Source organism: Macaca fascicularis, chromosome 1, assembly GCF_037993035.2.
Source record: "Macaca fascicularis isolate 582-1 chromosome 1, T2T-MFA8v1.1".
Taxonomy (NCBI): domain Eukaryota; kingdom Metazoa; phylum Chordata; class Mammalia; order Primates; family Cercopithecidae; genus Macaca; species Macaca fascicularis.
In genome coordinates, this window is record NC_088375.1 from 190,349,550 (window position 1) to 190,365,517 (window position 15,968).

Genomic DNA, 15,968 nt, shown 5'->3' on the forward strand with positions numbered 1-15,968 from the left:
AAATTATTATTTCCTGCTGGATTGTAAACTTCATGATGTCAAGAACCATGTTTGTTTGTTGCATTCTACATCATACCCTAAGCACCTAACAGCATCAGTCTCTTAGTTGAATGAATAAACGAGGATGTAAAAATGAACTCCTGTCCTCAAAGAGCTCACCATCTAGTAGAGGAAAAAAAGAAAGAGTTAGAAATCAATCTGATAATTACTATAATAAGGATGACCTTAGAATTTATTGATCTAACTGAGATAAGTTTGATGATAAAAAAAAGGGACACTTTTAATAATTACACTGGGATGACAAATGTGAATAAGGGCCATCCTGGGCCAAGCAGGTTGAATGGTCACCCTAGCTACATAAGGTATTTCATTCATTCATTTAACAAGCATTTATTGAGAATTCTCTTGTGTGGTGTGTTAAAGGAATTATAAGCCACTGATTTCCCTAGAAATTGAAGTATGAAACATTGAGCAGCAAGAGATAGGCAGGAGAAGTGGGTCAAATCACAAAAGGCTTTGTATACTAAGCTAAGGAAAGTGGACGTTATCCTATAGATGATGAGAAACCCCTAAAGGGTTTTAGGGGTGTGGCATGGTAGGATTTCTGTTTTAAAACAAGCACTAGTTGCTGGGTGGGCAAGGTGGAGGTTAGACAAGAGGCAGTGAGGCCAATTAAAAAGTCTATCTCAGGTAAGTCAGTTGAGATACAGTAGAGCCTGAACCAAGGTACTGGGGCAGAGTGAGTGGAGAGGAGGGGACACATTACAGTGAGATCTAAAAGGTAGCATCAACAAGATTTAGCCATTTTAGTATGGTAGATGAAAGCAGAAGGAAGAGTCTATATAAATCCTAAATAAGATTTTATTATTTATAGCACAAGATGATGTCAGTACTTTAATGTTCATCAGTAGTAAAAGGCTCCCTCAAATCAACTTAGAGAGCTCCCATAGGTCCAGTGCACATTCTCACAGATAGATGATACAGATAAGAAGGCCTGTTCAATCATCAAGCCAAATATTTTTAGCTGCTACCACACGCAGTGGTCCTCACTACGATGCAAGTACTTAGAAACTCGAAGAACTAATCACTGTCTATAACAGCAATCTAAATGAAAAAATTAAATGCAAATCCCTCATAAAACCAGAGCAAAATTATATAATGCAAAATTGAATATGTAATACCTCACTAATTCACAGGTCATATGTCCAGCAACCTCAGCTATCCAAAACACAATGAAGCAGGAAATAAAGCAAAAAGGGTCCCAGAATAGCCAAAATAAACATTACAAAGTCCATGCACTAAAGTTAACACATTTCCCTCCTAGGAGAATTACACAAGCCTTCATTCAGAGCCGATTTATTCTTTCTTAGGTACAATTCTAATAAGCTTGATTATTTGGCTTTCCCATTCACAGCTGATTAAGATTGTCAAATTAAAAGGGGGCAGCCATTAAAAAGAATGATATAGACTAAGATGTACTGACATAGAAGGATACCTATTATATATTGTCGAGTGAGAAAAACAAGTCATATAACAGTATGTATAATATGATTTGATATTAGTCCGTATACATGTACACATACATTGACAGAAAAAGGCCTGTAGGGATACATTAAACTGTTAACAACGGTTATGGCTAGGGAGTGTGAGTGTGGATGTGACACGGTTGGGGGTTAGACAGAAATGAAGGGAGGACTTTGACTTTTTACTCCATAGACTTCTGTTTGTTTTCAGTGAACATATATTAGTTTTGTAATTTTAATATCCATTGAAACGTATATAAAAAGAGCAAAGGGTAGTGTTGTTAGAGCAAGAACACTGACAATGAGAAATGGTGACCGAACTATAAGAAGCAAGCACCATAACTCAAAAACTACAAGAAAATGGGGTTATTTGGTGTGAAGGCAAAAAGCCCTATCCCATCAGTGGTCCCAGTGGATGTCATGAATTCCAACCAAACATACCCTGATACTTTTGGGGATAGGTCATCAAGGAACACATTATGCTTAGTGTATTTTACTTACGAGAGCTAGCACACGTGTGAAAATACAGAAAAATAAATTCCTACCAACATGATTTAAACAGCAGATTTTGATACTTTAAGAAGTAAATTTCAGTTGTCTGGAAAATATACTTTTGTGGAATACATCATTCCCTGAAGATGAGAAGTAAAGGAGATATCACTTTATATAAGAGCAGAGGTGATGCAGAGTAAGGAATGGTCCACAAATTCAATAGACATTTATTGAGTGTCTACCAAGTGCCAGTCACTAAGAATAGAAAGATAAATAATAGTGCCTGCCCTACAGAGGTTTATAGTCCAGTAGCAGAGATGGATAGGAAAGCAAATATATATGGTACAATGTGAGCAGTGCTATAATGGAAATTCTGAGTATAGGGTGGTAGAAATACAAAAGAAGGAGGTACTGAGTTATGGAGCTATTAGGAAAGGAGGCAGGGACACAAGTGGGTTTTTAAAAAATAACTGTCATATGGGATGACATTTAAGCTTCGTTAAAAATGACTGTTACATGGAATGACACTTAAGTTGGGCTTTGAAGGATAAGTAGAATTTATCAAGGGAGAAAAATGGGAAGAGCACTCCAGGATGAGCAAATAGCAAAATAGCATATGCAAAGGCACATAAAATTTCCTGCCATATTCCAATAGTACATCTCAAATTTTTCCACAAGAAAGAGGTGGTACAGATGGTGGTGTCTAAGGGCAAGCCTAAAATGGCTTGCCACTAGCTTGAAATGTATGTATCCTGTTTTATCTTGAAAAATGAATGGAAATTTTGCCTTCAACTCCACAAATATATTAAGCTTTAATATAAAACCATGTTTTAAATTACTTATCATTTGGTAGAACTGATGCTCCAGAAAGATGCACCATATTTATTTGGTACTTTCTCAAATCCAAAGCACAACACTAAATAATCCAGGGGCATTCGTTCCTAACTTGAAAAACATTCAGAAATTGGGCTGGGAGGGGAAAAAAAAAGGTGTAGAAGATACAAGGGGAGACTGGAAAAATAGATTAATGGACTATGAAAGATCTTGTTTGTCACATTAAGGAACTAACTGGACACTCCCAGTGTCTAACCAACTCCTATTTATACTTCAAGACTTTGCTTGGGATGGTCTCTTCCAGGAAGCCACCCTGCCCACCAGCCTCTCTTCTCCTCAAACCTGATTATCATAGCAGTCTATGCATGCAGCTATTCACTTATCACATTGTACTGGAATTATCTATTGTTTTCAGGTTCCTTACTAGACTCTGATCTGCTTAAAGCAGAATTCTGTCTTAGTTGTTTTGCATGGTACTTACCACAACAGATACTGGTGTCTATTGGACTGAACTGATTTAGATAAAAGGACAAGATTCAGCAAGTACTACCTGGTCTAGATTCTAAAGCTTCTTGAATGTAGGGCCCGCTTGCGTACCACTGCATCCCAAACACTTCACACTCACGGGAAACATCCCAGTAGGTGATTGATAAAATGTGTACAATGAATGAATGAGAATTCTCAAAACAGGAATGACATGATCAGATCAGGGTTTAGAAAAATAAAATTGGAGGCAATTTTAAATGTAGCCTGGAGAGGAGTAAGACTGGAGACAAAGAAATTAGTGAGGAAAAAATGCAAAAGAAACACCGGACATATTGGTAAAAGATTGCCTTTTCTTAAAAATGGTTTTCTAATCGGCTAAGTTGATTAGATGTTTATATTTATCTTACAAGACTGGTCTTTTTATTCTCTTAGGATTTCCTGACGGAGGATATTCAGTTGCCTTGTTCCCTGACCCAAGCCCCTTCAGGCTGGTGTCTTCTTGTACATCTGGAGGTCATTGAGGGCAGTGACTATGTCTTATTCATCTTAGTATCTCCAATGCCTAGGACATGCCAGCTCAATAAATGTTTGCTGAATGAATGAACACATAAATTGATCTATTAGTATACTGTACTCAAGCTCCGACCAAGACACAGAGGACCTAATGATCCCCAGTGTGTGGGTTTCTGGATACAGGAAACAGAACAAATAAAGCAAGACTGGATACAAATGCACACCTATTCCACAGGTAACACAGGGTAAATTTCTCTCTCTGACCCCTCCATCCTCATTCTGAAGAATAACTCTCATTGAGTGAAAATCAATAAAAGTCATTTTAAGGGAAGTAGGTTTAGAAAAAGGCCCTGAAGGAGGAGAAAGGAGGAGGGGAACTTCAAGTTCGAGCAATTTGGACTTTTAAATATATATATATAAGGACTTGTAAGCTTCAAAAAACCTCCACAAAATAAAAAGTCTGCTTTTCCACACTCACTTTCAAAAGGAATCTCCCCCACCAATGCCCAACACACAAACCAGGAGTCTTTTTGAGATTTCCAGTTTTATCACCCAAAAAGAAAAAATAAATTCACAGCAGAAATAATAAATCCTCCATTTTTCATATTGACTCCAACCAGAAACTTTCTGAAGTAGTTGCAGGCGGCTCCCAAAGACATTAGACCAATATCAATGCCAAGATTGACCATCTGGCAATCTAGCAACAAATATTTACTGACCACTTACTATGTATGAATCAAGGCAGTAGGAAGAAACTGTAAAAGATGCCTGCCCCATCCCCCCAAAAAGGCAGAAAATGCACCTCCTATCCCCTAAGAAGCTTGTAGAATTGTAGCATTAACTCATAATCAAAAGAAAGGTTAAATAAACCCAAACTCAATTTTATAATGTAGATAAAATATATCAAACGGATAATACAGGCAAACTGCTGTAGGTTTTCAAAAGCCAGAGAAACCATCATGGTTTGAGATGTCCTTAAGTGTTTTGGACAAAGATAAGATTTAAGTAGGACATTAAAAGATATAAAGTTGAATATTGAAGAATGGAAAATATTACAAGAATAATGCCCATGGTATGTCAGGGAACAATTTACTCAAGAGTTGTGTCATAAAGAGTATTTGCAGTGATAAGAGTTATTAAAATTTCATGGAAATATAGCATCATAGTTAAGAGCAACTGAAGGCAGATCTGGGTTTGAATCCTATTTCTACTGCTTATTGGTTGAACGACCTTGTCACATTTACCTTCTCTGAAGCTCTGTTTCCACAAGCTTAAAATGGAGACATGTTAACTTTATGAACTTGATATGAAGATTAAATAAAAGGTACTCACCACAGTTATTGGCAAATAGTAAGGGTTCAATAGGTGAGAGCTCCATGCTCTCCCCTCAAAGTGAAAGTTTGTGACTTGAAACTTGTAGAAATTGAAAAGGATTTTGTTTTTAAGCATAGATCAGAACAAACCTGTACAGAATGGATAGCCAGCCATTTTGCTTTCACCTTATCCAATAGAGCAGCTATTCCCTGCTGATTTCCATTTGGAGCAAGATTTTAGCATCCTTATTATTTGATTTGGAAACATTCTTCTTCCTCTTCCTAAAAGTACTCTGAATCTTGCTCACTTTCACTGTCATCCCCAAGCTTTTCTAGATAATAGAATGCTTCTGAAGGAAAAGAGGGAAGTGTGCAGATTTCAGATTCATGTTATTTGCTCGTATTCATTCATCGATTCAATAAATATTTATTGAGCAACTATTTTTGAAAGATTAAAAGCTGTCAAGTGGAAGACTTCAACTTCACACCCCTTACTTGCACCTGTCCCCTCTTTCCTTGTTCTCTCCTGTTATAGAGAGGGAAGAAGCCCTCCTCCAATGAAAGGCTGGACAACTCCACCTGTGCTTTGGAGCCCTGGTCTTCTTTGGGGCCCTTTGCACCTGTAGCACCTTTTTCATGTTTCCAATCTCGTCCTCTTTAATAATTCTTTCTATTCAGCACTTAAACACACTCAAGCATTTCTCATTCAAAAGAGAGAGAGAGAGAGAGATTTTTTTTAAAAAGAAATAAAAATCCTCCTTAGTCCTTCATCCACATCCTTCTCCAGCTCTAATGCTATCTCCTCCCTCTTCCCAGTCAAGCTTGTGAAAGTGTTGCTTCCAGACCCCATCTTTACTTTTTCACCTCCCACCTACTCTTCAAGCTCATCAATCTGGATTTTGTGTCTGCCATTCCTCAAAAATATGACTCTCAGTAAGGTCATCAATTTTTATTTCCCATTTTACCTGACATTCCTTCCTTGAAATGCTTTCTTCCCTTGACTTTGGGGACATCACACCTTTCTGATTTTCTTTTTACCTCACTAGTAGCTCATTCTTGCCCATTTTTGACACCTCTTTATGGGTCCATTCAATGTTTTTAGGGTTCTGTTGAATGTATGCTTCTTTTCCCACTTTGAGTTTTTCCTGAGGTAAATGCATTTACTCCTATGCTTTCTTACCATGGATATACCTAAAGCTCTTCAATCTGTAGCTTCAGACCCTCATACCCAATAGCCTACCTAACCTGAATATTTCACTGGCACCTCAAACTCTGCATATCCAAATCTGGACTCATCATCTTCATTCCCAAACCATCTCTCCTCCTTTGGTGTTCCTCAACTCAGTAAATAACAGTACCAGATAACCAGTGGTTCAAGGCAGAAATCTGAGAATCATCCTTGACTACTCCTTCTCCACCATCCATACCAAATCAATTACTAATTTTGCCTTTTTTTTTTTCTTTTTTTGAGACAGAGTTTTGATCTTGTTGTCCAGGTTGGAGTGCAATGGTGCAATCTCAGCTCACTGCAACCTCCACCTCCCAGGTTCAAGCAATTCTGCCTCAGCCTGCCGAGTAGCTGGGATTATAGGGATGCACCACCACACCCGGCTAATTTTGTATTTTTAGTAGAGATGGGGTTTCTCCATGTTGGTCAGGCTGGTCTCGAACTCCCGACCTCAGGTTATCTGCCTGCCTCAGCCTCCCAAAGTGCTGGGATTACAGGTGTGAGCCACCACACCCGGCCACTAATTTGCCATTAGATCTCCTAGATATTTCTAAAAACCATCAATTCCTCCTTTTTTTTTTAACCAATATCACCTGTTGTCCAAGCTATTGCAACAGCCTCCTTTTTAAAAGAGCAAATCTGTATATCACTTTTAATGCTTAAATTATGGCTTCCCTCATGCCTGTAATCCCAGCACTTTGGGAGGCCGAGGCAGGCGGATCATGAGGTCAGGAGATGGAGACCATCCTAGCTAACACAGTGAAACCCCATCTCTACTAAAAATACAAAAAATTAGCTGGGCGCGGGCGCGGGCGCCTGTAGTCCCAGATACTTGGGAGGCTGAGGCAGGAGAATGGCGTGAACTCGGGATGCGGAGCTTGCAGTGAGCGGAGATGGCGCCACTGCACTCCAGCCTGGGCGACTGAGCTAGACTCCGTCCTAAATAAATAAATAAATAAATAAATAAATAAAAAGGCTTCCCATTGACCTTTGGATAAATTCCTAAAATCTTTAATGTGATCCACAAGGTCTTGTATTTTCTGACATCTACCTGCATTTCCACTTCTCTCTGCTCTCCAGCCATATTGGTCTTCTCTCAATGCTTCAGTGCTTTGCATGCTCTCACCTTAAGACTTTGCTCTCTCCCTCTTCTATCAATCCCTACCTCCACCTATTTTAATAGCTACCTAGCTAATCCTAGTCATCTTTTCAGGTTTCAGCTTAACTGTTCTGGAACTGGAAGCGGAGTTGGCTAGTTCCCTCTTTGTATGTTCACAGGATGCCTCATCCTTTCTTCTCCTTTTTAACACCCTTTGCTTTTATACTGTCTGTCTTCCCTAATAGTCTATAAACTCCAGAGAGACAGGACCCATGCCTATCTTGCTTATCAGTGCATTCCTGGTACATAACATAGTATCTAGCATATAGTAGGTAATAACATGTTTATTAATTCATACAATCAGCTACAGGTAGAGTTTGTCTTTATTTCTGCAAAACCTTCCTGGAACCACCCCAAGCAGAGTTGATAACTTCCATGTTAGCATCACCAATATACCAAAGACTCTCTTTTTGCACTTACCCTGTATTGTAATTATTTCTTTACACGTTTAACTCTCTTTCTCTTTTTTCTCTTCCTTCTTTCCGTCCTTCCTTCCTTTCTTTCTCCTTCCTCCTTTCCTTTCCTTTTCCTTCCTTCCTTCTTTCTCTCTTTCTCTCTCTCTTTCTCTCTCTCTCTCTCTTTCTCTCTTTCTTTCTTTTCTTTGAAATAAGGTCTCACTTTGTTGCCCAGGCTGGAATGCAGTGGCTCGATCTTGGTTCACTGCAACCTCCACCTACAGGGTTCAAGTGATCCTCCCACCTCAGCCTCCCAAAGTTGGATTATATCTTATTTGTAGTTTTATCCCTAGCACTTCACTTGGTATCTGGCACAAAGTAAATGCTCAATAAAGAGTTATAGAATTAAATAAACAAACTGCCAATTGACTGGATATGAGACTTGAAGGAATATGGAAAATCAGATAAACTCTGAAGTGTGGTCTAGTCTTTGATGGAAACAGAGAAGTTGGTGAAGGAGACTGGGTGGTTTAGAAAGTAAACATATGCAGTTCCAAGCATAGGTACTGGTGGTGGTAATGACAAAGGGGAAAATGTATACTCAACGAGGAGGTTAGAAAAGAAATGGGGTCCTGAAAAGGGTGCCGTGAAAGTAATTCCAAGGTAGAAAGCAGAGTCTACTGTAGTCAGGAGAGGGCTGATAGGCTACATTCTAATTTGCCTAAGACAGTCCCAATTTACACCTGTTGTCTTAACATAATAATTGATGGTGCCTGGCCCTTTACACTCTCAAAGTGTCCAGATAAGTTACATGGCTGGCCTACAAGAAGATTACATGAATTTGGAAAATTTAAGTAAATTATGGGCAATAACATTTAATACAAGAGCATGGCAAGGAATTAAAGTGAGTTCACGTTGAAGGGATGTACTGAACTGAATTTTTTTTCTTTTTTTTTTGAGATAGAGTCTCGCTCTTGTTGCCCAGGCTGGAGCGCAATGGTGCGATCTCATCTCATGGCAACCTCCACCTACCAGGTTCAAGCAATTCTCCTGCCTCAGCCTCCTGAGTACCTGGGATTACAGGCACGCACCACCTTGCCTGGCTAATTTTGTATTTTTAGTAGAGATGGGGTTTTTCCATGTTGATCAGGCTGGTCTTGAATTCCCAACCTCAGGTGATCCACCCGCCTCGGCCTCCCAGAGTGTTGAGATTACAGGCGTGAGCCACAGTGCCCGGCCTGAACTGAATAATATTTTATGCAGAGCCAACTATAAAATGAAGCAGGTATTCCACTAGCCACTTTTAAGTAAGTGGTGTCACTTAATTTTCACAAAAAAAAAAACCCTGATAGGTAGGCATTTTCATCCATATTTCACAGATAAAATAGTTGAAACTCAGATCAAGGAACCTTCTCAAAAAGTTAACATGGCTAAAAAAGCAAAACTAACTAACTAAATGTAAAGAAATAATTGAAAAAGGAAGATCTGGCCGGGCGCAGTGGCTCACGCCTGTAATCCCAGTACTTTGGGAGGCCGAGATGGGCGGATCACCTGAGGACAAGAGATCGAGACCATCCTGGCCAACATAGTGAAACCCTGTCTCTAATTAAAAAAAAAAAAAAAAAAAAAACTAAAAAAATTAGCTGGGCATAGTGGCACATGCCTGTAATCCCAGCTACTCGGGAGGCTGAGGGAGGAGAATCTCTTGAACTCGGGAGGCGGAAGTTGCAGTGAACTGAGATTGGGCCACTGCACTCCAGCCTGGCGATGGAGCAAGACTCCGTCTCACAAAAAAAAAAAAAAAAGATATCATTGCAACAAAAATAAAAGCAGGAAAGGGGTAACCTAACCTAAGGAGAGCCCAGAAATCAATATGTAGAAATGTAGAAGTGAAAATTCCTCCAAAAGTCGAACAGAAGCTAAGCAACGGAGTGGCACGAAAGAGAAATTGCAGAAGAACCACGTGAAATAAAGGAATAGAAACACATCATGGGAATGACTTAAAGGTTCTAAGTTGGAAAATGGGTTGACACTTGTGATGATTCCTTCAAAGTTCGTGAAAATTGTATTTTTGCAGTAAATATCCTTCAATCTTTCCCAAGAGCTAAATAAGGTGCTCTTTATTATGCAATAATACTAGTTTCACTTTTTACTGCCCTCCTCATTGAACGACACCTAATAAGCATTATACTTCAGCTCTGTCGTATCTTTTCCATGCCTTTCTTTTGAAGACTAGAAAGAAATGAATGCAGCAGCACATATGCAGTTAGAATTTCACTTGATGGCAATCACTTTTTAAAAACACTCTGCAAAAATGGGTTGCATTTAAGAAGGCATTTTGTATATCTGCCTTTCCATGGAACAACAGAGTCTAGTAAAAAGAACAAGTACTACAAGCAAGAAGCCAAGACATTGACTAGTTGTAGAACTCAGGTAAATCATATACTTTCTCTCTTCTAACAGATTTTTCTTCCTATGTTATAGGAATTTTTTTGTGTGTGACAAATTTTACATAAAAGTAAGGTAGGTATCATTACGGAATGCCTTTTAAATATTAAATCCATTTTTAAATATTATAAAAGAAGGCAAATAATTACATTTTCCTTATTTGTTTCCTTTTTTTTTTTTTTTTTTTTTTTTTGAGACGGAGTCTCGCTCTGTCGCCCAGGCTGGAGTGCAGTGGCCGGATCTCAGCTCACTGCAAGCTCCGCCTCCCGGGTTTACGCCATTCTCCTGCCTCAGCCTCCCGAGTAGCTGGGACTACAGGCGCCCGCCACCTCGCCCGGCTAGTTTTTTTTTTTTTTTTGTATTTTTAGTAGAGACGGGGTTTCACCATGTTAGCCAGGATGGTCTCGATCTCCTGACCTTGTGATCCGCCCGTCTAGGCCTCCCAAAGTGCTGGGATTACAGGCTTGAGCCACCGCGCCCGGCCTACTTTTTTTTTTTTTTTTTTAATGGAGTCTCGCTCTGTTGCCCAGGCTGGAGTACAGTGGCATGATCTTGGCTCACGGCAACCTCTGCCACCCAGATTCAAGCAGTTCTCCTGCCTCAGCCTCCCAAGTAGCTGGGATTACAGGAATTTGCCACCACGTCCGGCTAATTTTGTATTTTTAGTAGAGGTTTTGCCATGTTGGCCAGGCTGGTCTTGAACTCCTGACTTCAGGTGATCCACCCACCTCAGCCTCCCAAAGTGCTAGGATTACAGGCATGAGCCACCACGCCTGGCCTGTTTCCTCTTTTTTGAAATAATCTCACATTTTATTGAATTAAAAACTTATGAACCTTAAGAGTTCGAGGATGTGCTAGAAGTCAGGTTAACATTTGTATTTAAGTAATAATTCGAATTATATGACCTCTTCTTAATGTACATATAATCAACCAATAAACAAACATTTGTTCAGTGCTTACTGTGTGTTGGGAATTATACTAGGCTGTTTGGGGGAGTGATACAAAGTACTATATGTTATCAAATCAAAGATAGTTTAGATTATAAGATGCATTCCCATTTCAGAGCTGTTAAAATGGGGAAAAATAGGCATCTTAAACTGATTATATGTAGGTAAAAAACAAAGAGCTTCCACATAGAGAAAAGAATGGAATATATCCACAAAATTACCAAGTGAGTATTAGAGACAAAAAGGTTCTCAGAAATTCAGTGAAGCAAGAAGTTACAAGGAGCTAAGGGTGGTGAGGAAAGTGCACTGTGTATGATACTGGCCTCGTTCTGCTAATGTATTTTCTATTGATTCTATAAGGTGTTGGCAAGGAAAGGACAAATTAAAAACTAAGCTTTATACTTTACCTCCTGAAATGTGACAACTTTCAGTTTTGTTAAGACTTCTGAATTCTATCACTATACCAACTCAAAACCAATTTTTAGTGTTGACATTAACTTAATAAAAATAATTACTTAAATTAAAAATTAAGCAAATATAGAATATGCTAAAATAAGAGTGAAATTTGGGGGAAATGGCCCAAATAATTAAATATTTAACCTGTAAGAACAAGTGCAAATATTTAAAAATAATAGTTTAGATGTTATTTCTATACTTGAGGAGTAAAAATAAAACTTGTAATATAACAGATACATGAAGTTCTAAACTATATCTGCACCTATAGATCTAGGAGCAAGAAAAGGCCATTCTTTGGCCAGGCATGGTGGCTTACGCCTGTAATCCCAGCACTTTGGGAGGCTGAGGCAGGAGTTCAAGACCAGCCTGGCCAATATGGTGAAACCCTATCTCTACTAAAAAAATACAAAAAAAAATTAGCTGGGCATCGTGGAGCATGCCTGTAATCCCAGCTACTCGTGAGGCTGAGGCAGGAGAATTGCTTGACCTGGGAGGCAGAGGTTGCAGTGAGTCAAGATTGTGCCACTGCATTCCAGCCTGGGCTACAGAGCAAGACTTCGTCTCAAAAAAAAAAAAAAAAGAAAAAGAAAAAAAAAAAAAAGAAAGAAAGAAAGAAAGAAAGAAAGAAAGAAAGAAAGAAAGAAAGAAAGAAAGAAAGAAAGAAAAGGCCTTTTTTTTTTTTTTAAATATGAAAGGTTTCACAAATGTTTGTGTCATTCTTGTGCAGGGGGCCATGCTAATCTCTGTATCATTCCAATTTTAGTGTATGTGCTGCTGAAGCACTCCTGGGCCACTCTTCAGTCCCTTTCACACCTACCCTGTCCCAACCTACAAACATCAAGACCTCCAAGCCTTGATTAAACAGGGTACCAGTGAATCCTGGGTCTAATCCAATCTTCTTAGAGCCACTGTTCATCCCTCTCCTCAAAGAACCTTGAACTTCAAGTTTTTTGTTCTCTACTATTAACCTCTGCTGCATCTCCTATGACTAATCATATCTCTGTGTGAAAATAAATGTTTGCAGGACTTTCCAGACCACAGCTGACTTTTGTTAAGCCCTTGTGTCCACTCTTCTCTGAGGGCTAAGTGAGACTAAACCTATCAAGTTTCATTCCTATTTTCATAGGTCAAAACTCCAAATATAGATACCTTGTCTCTTCCCATATTTGTCCTATATGAACTATCATTCCTAAAATGCTACATACTTCCCTAAGTGTGGAAGTATCCAATCCCTCTCTTCTCTCCCTGCCAAAACCTTCCATTTGCCCTTTGGAATTTCAACTCTCCTACGCCCTCAAACACTTTCCTCTGAATGTTCCTTCCACCTGATGCTTTATCTAAACCTGGCTCTCTCTACACCACTTACCCTGCAGCTCCCTCAAGAGAGATCCTCTCATATTCTCACACCTATGTACTGTCAGGAGATGAGGATGCTTCCCAGGGCTACTCAGAGTCCACGGCTTTTCCACCCTTTTGTGAAAACCCCTGCTACTCTCTCTGTGATTGGTAACTGTAATCTTCCTACCTCACGGAAGACAGTGGCACTTGGCTTACTGTCTTCTCTTGTGCCATGAGTACTGCCATCATCCTAAGTGACTTCAGAGTCCTCGAGAGAGATCCACAGTATCTCCCATGTCCTCCTACAATGCTATTCAACCACCCAACCTCACAGTCACTCCCTCGATCTTGTCATCATGACCTAAAACTCTCTCTACTTCTAAAATCATTAATTCAGATAGTCTACTTTCTGACCACAAACACCTATGCTTCCAGTTAATTATGTTTTTATTTTTTATTTTATTTTATTTTATTTTTTTGAGATGGAGTCTCACTCTGTCACCCAGGCTGGAGTGCAGTGGCACGATCTCTGCTCACTGCAAGCTCCGCCTCCCTGGTTCACACCATTCTCCTGCCTCAGCCTCCCAAGTAGCTGGGACTACAGGTGCCCACCACCACGCCTGGCTAATTTTTTGTATTTTTTTAGTAGAGATGGGGTTTCACCACGTTAGCCAGAATGGTCTCGATCTCCTGACCTCGTGATCCGCCCACCTCAGCCTCCCAAAGTGCTGGGATTACAGGTGTGAGCCACTGCGCCTGGTCCCAGCTCATTATTAAGCTAGTCCAACTGCAACTATTCTTCACTTTCATTTGAATAGCAGTTTATTGGCCCTTTCTTTCTATTACTCCTTGTTTGTCTTCACTTCCCCATTTGTCAAGCTTACAGTTCATGGCCCATCATTTCATTTGCTCTGTTAGAATTACCCTGAACTCTCTCCTTAATTATTCTTTTTCTGGTCTTCTAAAACACCACACTCGCCCAATTCCTCTTATTTCTCTGGCTGCCCTTTTGCAAACATTTTTACTGACTCCTCCTTCATGTTCTATTAAACCTTTAAGTAGGAGAGTTTTTCAGGGATCTGTCCTAGGAGTGCTTCTCTTTTCATTCAATATCCCTTCCTGAAGTAATTTTAACTTTTCCTATGGCTTCAGTTACTATCAACATGCATATGCTCCTCAAACTTATACCTTGTTGTTGGAGTTCTGGACTGATACATCTAAGTGCTTACCTGACTTCTTCAAATGGATATCTCCAAGGTACCTTCAACTCAGCCTGTTCAAAAGTAAACTCATCAATATTCCATTAAATCTATCTCTGCCAGAAATCTGAGCCATCTTTGACATTTCCTGCTCTCATATCTCGCCATATTTAAATAATCATGAAGACCTGTTAATTCTGTCTTCAAGTTATTTCTCAAATTTTTTCACTTTTTTCCATCTCTACTGCCACCGCTCCCAACCTCCGTTCAAGTCACCATCATTTTTCATGGACAAGTTTCATTCCACTTGTTACCTACTATGTGCCATACACAGTAAGGTGTTAGAATACAGAGCTTCAAAGGAGCCTCTTGCCTGGATGACATAAATAATGGGTCTTCTGCAATCATTCTTTCCCCAATTGCAACGGTTAATTTTATATGTCAACTTGACTGGGCTAAGGGATGCTCAGATAGCTGGTAAAACATTATTTCTGGGTATGAGACTGTTTCTGGAAGAGATTAGCATTTGAATCAGTAGACTGAGTAAAGATTATCTACCCTCACCAATGTGGGCTGGCATCATCCAATCATTGAGGGCTCAGATGGAACGAAAAGGTGGAGGAAGGGTGGATTCACTTTCTTTCTTCTTGACTGGAACACCTACCTTCTCCTGCCCTCAGACATCAGAGTTCTAGGTTCTTGGGCCTTCTGACTCCAGGACTTACACCATTGGCTCTCTCAGTTCTCGGGCCTTGAACTCAGATATATTACACCACCAGCTTCCTAGGATCTACAGCTTGTGGGGGGCATGTTGTGGGACTTCCTGGCTTCCATAATTGCGTCAGCTGATTCCCATAATAAATCCCCTGTTATCTATCTATCTATACCCTGCCAATCTATTTTCTCCATTAAAGACAAATCTGCACATGTGTGCTATAAATGAAAATCTTGTTTTGTCACTACTTGATGTAAAGATTAAACTAGATTAGGTATGCAGGGGATTTAGTAAGTGTCTGGCGCATGATAAATAATCACTAAATGTTATCAGTGGAGATACATTGAATAATTCAGCAGATGATTTTGGAATAACTGGCCAGTCGTTTGGAAAAAAATAAAGCTGCATCCCTACCTCACTCTTTAGACCTAGAGAAAAACATAAAACCATAAAAATACTTGAAGAAAACATGGGCAAATATTTGCATAGTCTTGGAGGTGAAGAAGGTCTCTCAAAACATATCCCAAAACCCAGAAGCCATAAAGGGAAAATATTAACTACATACAAATATGCATATTCTGCCTAGCAAGAAAGACCATAAATAAGACTGAAAGACAAATAACAAATAGAGAAAATGTTTATAATATTTAATTTAAAAGAGCTAATAACATACATCCAATTTGATCATAAATGAACAAGAAAAAACTAACAACCCAATAGAAAATGGTGAAATTGCATGACGGACAATTCCCAAATTAAGAACTACAAATGGCTAATAGCCTAAAGAAAAAATATAAATAAAACAATGAACTATCATATTTTACTTATAGGTTGGAGAAGACTAGGAAGATTGACTAAATCCACTGTAGGTGAGGAAAATGAGGACTCACCTGCCCTTTTGTTGAGAGTATAAGTGTGAACC

At 39.3% G+C, this 15,968-nt stretch overlaps 1 pseudogene; it reads right to left on the reverse strand.

Annotated features, from left to right (window-relative positions):
• Positions 1-12,476: 12,476 nt before the first annotated feature.
• Positions 12,477-12,577, reverse strand: LOC123570885 (U6 spliceosomal RNA; annotated as a pseudogene).
• Between the last annotated feature and the right edge of the window lie 3,391 nt (positions 12,578-15,968).